Genomic DNA, 10,477 nt, shown 5'->3' on the forward strand with positions numbered 1-10,477 from the left:
GTCTGTGTCGGGATCTGCTAAATGCCTTGCTGTGTGCTGTGATGGTCTTGTGTATGGTTTAGGGCAGTGGTTCTCAACCTGTGGGTTGCGACCCCTTTGGGGGTCGAACGACCCTTTCACAGGGGTCCCCTAAGACCATCAGAAAACACATATTTCCGATGTGTAAAGAGCAGCTACTGTGTAGAAAGCAGCTGCTGTGTTGAAAGCAGCTACTCTGTTAAAAGCAGCTACTGTGTTGAAAGCAGCAGTATTGGAGGTAAAACGACACTCATGAATTATAATTACTGGGTAAATAATTTTATGGTTGGGGGTCACCACAACATGAGGAACTGTATTAAAGGGTCATGGCATTTAGGAAGGTTGAGAACCACTGGTTTAGGGGGTTTGTTGGATATCTGGATAACCACATGCATCTTGGTTAAGAAAACATGATATGTATAAAGCTTTGTTGTTTTGGATGTAATATTTATATTTTGATAATTTGTTATTATGTAAATGTATTGCTCCATATATTGAATAACAGATTCGGATATGTATTTCTGCTGAAGAAGCAGCTTGCTAGGATACATGTAGAGTTCATCAGTAAATCATCAGTAACAATTCTTTTATCCTCCCTCTTCCTTGTGAAGATTCCATCTGCCTAAAGTATTATTTACAGCCCATTTACAGCACATAGCAGGTGATTACTTTGATATCATGTAAAAAATAAAATGTGCATGTTTTGATTTGTCTTATATCTGGTGCCTTTAACCGCTTCCCAACCGCTCTATAGCAGAAATACTACTACAGGGCGGCACAGGTGCGCAAAATCACATATATATGTGATTTTGCATTAGGACACGCGAGCCCTACCCGTGCTGCCATTTGCGGCCGTGGCTTTTAATCACCGGGTCCCAGCCGGTGATTACTTGCTGGTGTCTGGTGACAGCTTGGGCACACTGCTTTGGATGGCTGTGCACAGCACAGTCATCCAAAGCAGTGTGATTACAGTGAAGCACACTGACACCGCCCCCTAGTAAAACACTCCCAGCACACAGTTAACCCTTTCCTGCCCAGTGCCATTAGTAAAGTGTCAGTGATTTTTTTTTTTAGCACTGATGACTGTATTGGTGTCACTGGGGATGTCAGTGACACCAAGTCAGTTCCCCCCCAGTGTCAGAATGTCCGCCACAGTCCCGCAGTCCAGCTATAAGTTGCTGATCACTGCCATTACTAGTACAAAAAAAAAATCCCAGTATATATATACCACCATTTGTAAACACTAACTTTCATGCAAACCAATTCATCGCTTCTCGGCCTTTTGGCTAAGATCAAGTGTAGTATCTGTTCTTATCAGTGTCCAGTGGGGGTGCTCCCGGCCATTCTAGCTTTGCGGGGATGGCTGTTGTATAGTACCCTCACTGGTATGATGGGGGCCCGGAAGGCTAGTACCGGAGGGACAGAAACCGGGGAGCGCCATGATGCGTTCTGGGGCCCTGGGAGTAATTCCTCCGGGAACACTGGAAAGACCCAGTACCTCCTGATTTGGACGGATCTACCTTGGTCTGGCCAGGGGCTGAGGAGGCAGAAAGTCCGCAAACTCGGTGCCCCCTGAGTAGACGCTCTCAGGGGTGCCACTAGTAACACCTGGGTGTGGGACCCCACTGTGTGAACATGGCACATGGTCACTGTTTTTACATTCTTTTTGCACAGCGCCCTAAGGACCAGGCCTTTTGGCTAGGACCAGGGCAATTTTTGCTACGGGCCTCAGGGCCTGGTATGTGCACGATTTGGCACGGTACCACTTTTTTATTTTCTATTTATTTAATTTATTTCACCTCCCACGTTTGTCACTTTTTCTTTCGCTTATGTGTGTGTTTTCACGGATGGAGGGTGTGGGTCCTCGGGCCTACCCTGAAGTCTAGGGGGAGGATGTGTGGCCTTTTGGTTCCTTCCTCCCCTGATCCCTAGGGGGCTTTTCTTCAGGAGAGCCCCCTGACCAAGTACTGTGTGTCTGGCTTCGGCTGGACACAAGGAACGGTGGTCCACCAGGCCTTTTGGCCAGGAGGACCAATTATGAACCTTGTCCCCGTCAGGAGCTTCGTGCCCCGGGGGATCAGGGTAAGCGGTCCAAGCCCCTTTAGGGGTAGGACACAGCACACCCCTAAGTGCACTTTTTCGTGTGGTGTTTTGCACTTGCACTTTTTTTGTGATACACTTACGGGTTTTTACGTTTATAGTTGCACGTTTGTGGACTTAAAAAAAAAAAAATTTCTTTACACGTATTGGGATTTTTTTTAGCAAAGACATGTAGCAGAATACATTTTGGCCTAAATTTATGATGAAATCAGATTTCTAAAAATTTTTTACTAGATATAATTTATAGCAAAAAGTCAAAAATATTGTATTTTTCTCAAAATTGTCAGTCTTTTTTTTATAGCACAAAAAAGAAAAAAAAAGGCAGAGGCAATCAAATACCACGGAAGGAAAGCTCAATTTATGGGGAAAAAGGACATAAATTTCATTTGGGTGCAGCATTGCATGACCGTGCAATTGTCAGTTAAAGTAACGCAGCACCGTAACACAAAAAATTGCCTGGTCAGGAAGGGGGATAAGCCCCCCGGTCACATAGACTGCAATTTGGCATGCGATTCGCATGCCAGGCAACTTGCCAATCGTATGCCAAGTCACACCCTATTGTCCACTATTACAGCAGTCAAATCGGTGCCGTTGCCACACCGATTTCTAAAGTAGTGCATGCACTACTTTTTGTGCGATTTTCATAGACATCTGTGTCAGATGTCTTGCAAATCGCACTTGAAATTGGCATGTCCCTATACTTTGAAATTGTGCGACTTCACAGTAAGGCCGGCCATACATGGGTCGATTTCCGAACGATTTTTCATTCAAAAATCGGACCTAAGAATAATTGATCGATTTTCGCTCTGTTAGTGGGGCAATGGCATCGGTCGATTATCATGGTTCCTCCCCATTTTGTTTATTGGGCATGTTGGCAAATTTGGGAAAAACTAGCGATTTTCTAAATCATTGGTGGCACCATCGGATTACAGAACGAACAACGTTTTAGATCAAAAAATTGTTCGGAATTCGACCCATGTATGGCCTACTTTAGTCGCCCGATTTCAAAGTCAGGCTTGATCTGGCAGGGATGAAAATCATCAGGAGGGCAACTGCTCAGGTGTTTTTTGATTGTAATTGATAATAGGGTGTGGCACCTTTACACTTCCTGTTATTTGCATTTGCCTTGGTGACATATCACTCTGTCCCCAGCATAGGTGCTCGATCTTGCAAACTTCCAGACAGCTCCTTACTTCCAAACAGCTCCTTACTTTCAGACAGCTCCTTACTTCCAGACAGCTCCTTACTTCCTTAGACTCCATGGGGTTTATTTACTAAAGCTGGAGAGTCCAAAATCAGACTCCCTTCTGCATAGAAACCAATCAGCTTCTAACCTCAGCTTGTTCAATGAAGCTTTGGCAATGAAACCTGGAAGCTGATTGGTTTCTATGCAGAAGGGAGTCTGATTTTGGACTCTCCAGCTTTAGTAAATAAACCCCCATGTGACTATTTACATCACAGGGGTTGTTCACTCTTCTTGATGGGGATGAGCAATGATGCTACTACATGTCACAGCACTGACAACTCTGCAATCAGAGCAGGCCTCTGCCAATTCCAGCCTGCACATGCATGAGATAGAACCATGGCATGGCCAAAGGGTGGAAATTTGGTTTTAGGGAATTAAACAAAAATTACATTTCAAGTATGATGCAGCCATTGGGGAGAAGGTGGAAAATGAGGTAAAAAACAAAAAACATAGTAGGCACAGCCGCATGTTTTTACCTCCCCTAACTACAAGTGTAAACAAGCCCTTACTGAACATTTCCAGGTTTTATGTAGTTCTTTCTCTCTCTGATATCACCTTGCACGCAGTCACACCCCTCAGCCTTTCTGTTTAAGCTATCATTATCGCTAATTGTTTGCAACTGTGAAGAAAAGGGCAGCGACTCTTCAGCTGGCCTTCAGGAAGTTCTTGATTACAAGGTTTCACTGCAGTCTGCAATAACCAACGTCTGTGGGTTTTTTTCCTCTCCTTTTTATAGTAAAAGGTGCCCACTGTATATGTGCAAATTTCATCTCCTGACACTTCTCCCTATTTGGTCCTTGTTATTTCCGTTTTTTCCTTCTATTTCTACATAGCTGCATCCTCACTTGAATTAATTAAACTGTTTTGGCTGCTGCTGAGTTTATCCTTTTTGTATAAAATATATGCAATGCTAGGAAATGTCAGGATAAAATACTTGGCAAACATAATGCACTAATAAAATGTCATGCTAGCCTAGCAGTTGAATAAATATTTTATATAAAAATACAACACAATGAAGACAATTATATTTGTATCACCGTTTTTCTTAAAGGTTTTTGAGATGGCTGAATAGAAACTGCAACTTTTAAAATCACTTGACAGTGAGCATTGCTATAGTGATTGCAGGGTATGGTAATTATTGAAGAGTCCTGGTAGAAACAGAAATTGTCTATCAGAGCAGAATATTGAGGACAGAGGCAAACACTGACTGAACAGGATACATAAAATCTGATTTCCTTCCACACTCAGTTTAGGTAAACTCAGACTGCACAAGCTACATGAAGTCGGATCCCCCTCCAGCTCAAACAGTGCAGGCAAACTCAGACTGCAAAGGTTACATAAAATATGATCCTCCACCAGCTCACACAGTGTGGGAAAACTCAGACTGTACGGGTTACATGAAATTGTATCCTTTCCAGCTCACACAGTGTGAGCAAACAGAGTGCACAGGTTACATGAAATTTGATTTTCCACCAGCTCACACAGTGCGGGCAAACTCAGACTGAACAGGTTACATGAAATTTGATCCTCCACCAGCTCACACAGTGCGGGCAAACTAAAACTGCACAGGGTACATGAAACTGATCCTCTACCAGCTCACACAGTGCGGGGAAACTAAAACTGCACAGGTTACATGAAATTTGATCCTCCAGCAGCTCACACAGTGCGGGCAAACTCAGACTGCACAGGTTACATGAAATTTGATCCTCCACCAGCTCACACAGAACAGACAAACTCAGACTGCACAGGTTACATGAAATTTGATCCACCACCAGCTCACACACTGCAGGCAAACTCAGACTCCACAGGTTACATGAAATTTGATCCTCCACCAGCTCAAACAGAGAAGATAAACTCAGACTGCACAGGTTACATGAAATTTGATCCATCACCAGCTCACACACTGCAGGCAAAGTCAGACTGCACAGGTTACATGAAATTTGATCCGCCAGCAGCTCACACACTGCAGGCAAAGTCAGACTACACAGGTTACATGAAATTTGATCCTCCACCAGCTCACACAGAGCAGACAAACTCAGACTGCACAGGTTACATGCAATTTGTGCAGTTCGCATGCAGTTCCTAGTGTGAATTGGCCGTAACTTGAATTGAACAATTGCAGTAGTTTAGTTGCAATATCTGAAATGATTTCAAAACAATGATGGCACAATAGTGCCATCCGCTCCGTGCTCCGTGAGGACATCGATGACGAAAAGCTTAGGGCGGTGCCTTTGGATGTGAGGTTCAGAATACTCCTGGTTTGTCTGCATGTTGCATGTGCATGTTTGGCTGGGTCTGAGTCGCCTATATTCATTACACATGCTGTTTACACTGGTGTCAGTCTGGACACCTTGCTTGTAAATGCATTTCTTTATTAAAGTTTGATGCTTTTTAAAACATACTGCACCATGATTGTTCACTTTTTTCTTTTGAGTGACGGTCTGATCATCTCTCAGTTTGGATACTAAATCACCTTTGGAGTGGATTTTCTACTTTGCAGCACATCATCTGTTGGAGTTCATCCTTCATTTCTTCAGTGTTGTTGTCACCATATTATTCATTTCTCCCAGAATAACAAGTACTATATGCTGTTTTTTCAACAATCAGCATATTACTCTGGTGAGTTCTATTTAACCATTTTTGGTGGTGGATTTACTTGGTGATTAATTATTTTGGACAATAGTATGATAAAACGACGCCATTTTCTTTTTTCGTTCCACAGAATGTTTGGTTTTCGACACGTCTATGGCCTGCCTTTATCATTTCGTGCACAATGGCATGCTCTTATTTTGTGTGTGAATTTGTTGACAGCTTCCTCCATGTATCCTCTAATGCTACTGCTGAGGCATCTGTCACGTTAATATAAGTCTCCTTCAGGAGCTGTCTGTCACGAATTTGTGTACATTGTGTGAAATTATATGAATTGTTTATCTGTCTTGAAATGTGATCTGCTGAATAGAAAGGGAGGAAATGCTGGGCGTAATTACATGTGATTGACTATACAATTGAGCATTTCATCTGTTGTCACATCTTGTGTGGCAATGGACACATTATCTTACGCAAGCAGTGCCATTCCTCTGCACCTGACCACTCATTGTGCTGAGGAAATTAACTGGACTGCAGGTGTTTTCTTTTATTCTGGGTAGACAAAACCAACATTTATTCTGGGGATTGTTCTTCGTTGTTTGTGCAGGGAGACTCGCTGGTTACTTTACTCCCCATATTATTTACTAATTATGTTGTCAATGAAGCTAAAACTTAAAGGGATACTAAACCCAGGACCCTGCATCCACTATATCTGGTCTCCCACAGTACACACTACATGGAAATGCAATTATTTTAGTAAATATAAACTGTTAATACCTTTTCTTATCAGCAGTTAGAGCAGTCTTGTGACTTCAGCAGAGCACTGGTTAAAGCTTGTAAGAGGAGTTTTCTTTCTGCTCTAGGATGATGTGAAACCCCTGACCTCTGTCTGGAGTGCTGATTGGCCCTGTGCTGATCACATGCACTCTCCCAAGAAAAAAAAAACCCTCTCTAGCAATACACACCAAACTGAGCATGTGCATGTGACTACAGATTCAGTCTGTATCAGGTGGTCATTTCAACAAGAGGAGGAGCAGAGAAGAAAGGATCAAACAGCCTTTTTACACAATGGATGGATTAACCCATTAGGTTCCACAGTGAGTATAACAAGCATGCTTTACTGCATATACAGACTGATTTTACTGTTGTGGGTTTAGTAACACTTTAAAGCTTTCATATATATTAAGTACAATTAAGTAAGAGCTAGTTCACACTACCCTGGTGGGCTACGGTGTGTTAAACTCATACTCGTTAACCTTCCTTGATTCGCACATTACCGTAAATTGCTTAGGGCAACTAATGCATGTAAATGGGCTGTCCAATGCACCACAGTGGACCAAATCTCCTGCATGCACGTTTTCGGCAGCACACCACAAAGTAACACACGTTAGTGTGTTGGTGCACACTGTGAGCAAGTAGTTGAGAAGATGCGTTAGGGAGCATTAATACACTGCAGTGATATGAATGAGTCTTAAAGGTGAAACTTTACAGGCTATATGTCAATTAACGAAGGCTATTTCAATTGGAAATTGCTGATAATCTCTCTATAAAGTGGTGAATGTGACATTCACCAAACATTCACTGCAGATGAATCAATTACTGTAATTGAAAACACATGTACTATATTTAGTGCCTATTTTTGTTAAACAAGACCCATTAAAGTGAATAGTGCTGCATTGCAAGTTCTCCGCAACCGCTTGTAAAGCATGTGGTGTTGTGGTGTGTTAGTACAGGGTTGAAACGGGTGGTAAGGAGGCAATATGCCTCCTCACCATCTGTCAAATGCTCTCTGAAGAGCAATCCAAATACTGACTGCTTTTCAGAGAGTAAAGCACATGTGAACAAGCCTTTAATTTTTTAAAGATAATTTTGTAGTATTCTAATTGTTTTGACTTTTTTCGAATTCATTATTTAATTATTTTTTTAAACTTTTTTTACCTGCCCTGTTGGAGGTGGTGTGGTAAAATATCAGGGATCCAAATAGACCCCTTTTAGCTGAACCAAGCATTGGACTCCTTATATTTGAGGCAGAGAAAGGGGCTAAGGACTTCCAAGAGAGAAAAGGTAATCTCTGGACGGTATTAGAGTGTGGATTAGCCCTCATCTCCACCATACATTGCAGCTAGGGGGTGTTAGGGGAAGAGCAATGAATCATCAAAATTTGGTGGGAGAAAGTGTTCCTTGCATCTACTTTTCAAAAGGGGGACAAAGGAATCCCTGTCCTGTAGGCCCTCCATAGCAAACTGACCCCCTCTCTGGCATGCCAACCCCAATACCACTACCCACTGATCCTGTGACAGTATGTGGCTGACCAGCAAGGGAGTATTGAAGGCCTTTTCCTGGGAAGTGTACTGGTCCAGCAGCTGACACCTATAATTCCTCTTAGTGGGAGGATCTCTCCATTTGAAAAGCTCAGGCAGGTTTTCCAAGGTGAAAACCAAGGAAACATGATTTTCAGGAGGAAATCTCTAAGTTCTATTTCTTCATTGTAGGCCTATAGTTGATTATGTTTTACATTGTGGAGGGGTTGTCCATCATCAAGGGCCTGTCCTTATGTTTTAGCTGAACCAAGCATTGGACTCCTGTAGGAGACACTACACTCAGTAGTAATGATCTCAGCCAGAAAATAACAGGACCCCTAGATAGTTACAAATTGGGACAAATGCAGTATAGCAAAAAAGTATATACACGTATAAATGGCAAAAAAAGTATAAAAACTGTGATGATTGTCTTGGAATTATTTAAAAATTATAAATTTTATTTATTTAAAATTTTCATTTTACAATTTTTTTATTTTTTATTATTAATAATAATAATAATAATAATAATATATATTAATAATAAGTTAACAATACATGTATATACTTTTATTTCTATACTGCATTTGTCCGAAATTGTAACCTCTGTTATGTGACCTGTTGGTTTTTGGTGAATATAGGGACAACAGCCCAAAGGATTAGTCAGTTAACATTTAAAAAGAGTGTGGGGTACTCCTTTTTTTAATATAGTTAATTTTTGTTACATAGTTAATCTGGTTGAAAAAAGACACAAGTCCATCCAGTTCAATCAACAGATGATCTGCGGCAGAGTTGTGTCCTCCACTGAATGAAAGAAAAAAAGCCTTGTTTGTCTTGAAAAAACAGTATGTATCACTTTATTGCATTAAAAAGTCTTTGCCAAATAAGTAGGCTTATGGCAGAAATGGAAAAAGTGCTCTGGTCCATACGGGGTATACAGGTATGAGCGCTAAAGTGTTTAAAGTCCATTTATGGGTAAAACCTAAATCCCAAACCCAACACTTCTATTCCCTCTCAACCCAGCAATTTTTTAACCTCCCTGGCGGTATGATTATTTCAGATTTTTGGTGCTGAAAGCGGTACCATTTTTTTGCATGGAAATATGTATTTTTTTTTATTGTAGGCTGTAATTTAGGAATAACTCACTGAAATCTGTCCGAACAAGAGTCTAGTAAACATTCCAGATATGATAAAACTTGAAACACAAAATCAGAAATTATAATTTAATAAATAATCATAAAAAATAATAATATAATAATAATACATTTAATTAAATAATATAATCAAACCAAAAACACTGAAATTTGAAATATAGCTCCAAGTTCGCACATCGCTGAGCAAAGTCGCAGAATAGTTTTCAGTGTCTGATGACGAATTTCCCCACAAATCATTATCACTCAATTCTGCAAGTGGTTCTGATTTACCATCACTGTTCTCTAGCCTGTCTAAAACCGATTTTGACATAAAGGGACGCTTTTTGGACGCCATCGACTTTTCTCAGTTTCCAGGCAGAAAGAACAGTCAAAATGCAGGCAGGGGACAGGACAAAGCAGTAGGGACAAAATGTATGTGAAATGTTTTGAAACAGCAATGTTTTACTATGTAATAATTATGCATTTTTAAAAAAATGACATTTTTTTTAAAATTTCAAATTTGCCGCCGGTTCCGGCGCCCATACGTCCCGACGTCACAGGGACCGGAACATGGAAGCCGGATGCCGGCATCGGCCGGAGGAGATGGCCGGGGACGCTGCAGGGGACACATCGCGGGAGCGAAGGACAAGGTAAGCGCTGCAGGGAATCCCTATGCAACGCTGCATGGTAAGCCCGAGTGTAGCTCGGGGTTACCGCTTTTGGTACTGAAACTTTACCCCGAGCTACACTCGGGAATACCTCTAGGGAGGTTAAAATATCCTGTAAAACAAATTTCTCTTCACATAAGCCCACCATCCATGTTTCTTGCAACACCATTTCTAGATGCAGGGGGACTGGTAATTCCCCATTGTAGATGTGCCCATGCTGGCTGTTCCCCTCATGTTGACATCATCATTCCAAGTCTGACTTCTAGATTCTGAGAGAACCCTGCCAGTAGGCCTGCAGGCTGTTCTGTGATGTGGAAAACTGAAGAACCTTGCCTCTTGTGTCTAGAAGAAGAGAGAAGACTCAGGACTACAATGTCACATGACCACAAACTCATGCCTAGTACACTCAATGAGAAAATCCAACAAAAA

The 10,477-nt window shown here is 41.6% G+C and overlaps 1 pseudogene; it reads left to right on the plus strand.

Annotated features, from left to right (window-relative positions):
• The first annotated feature begins 1,284 nt into the window (after positions 1 to 1,284).
• Positions 1,285 to 1,400, plus strand: LOC149458773 (U2 spliceosomal RNA; annotated as a pseudogene).
• The last annotated feature ends 9,077 nt before the right edge of the window (positions 1,401 to 10,477 follow it).

The sequence above is a fragment of the Staurois parvus genome, unplaced genomic scaffold (genome assembly GCF_062004578.1).
Source record: "Staurois parvus isolate SC_StPar_1 unplaced genomic scaffold, SC_StPar_1.0 ptg000276l, whole genome shotgun sequence".
In the NCBI taxonomy this organism is placed as follows: domain Eukaryota; kingdom Metazoa; phylum Chordata; class Amphibia; order Anura; family Ranidae; genus Staurois; species Staurois parvus.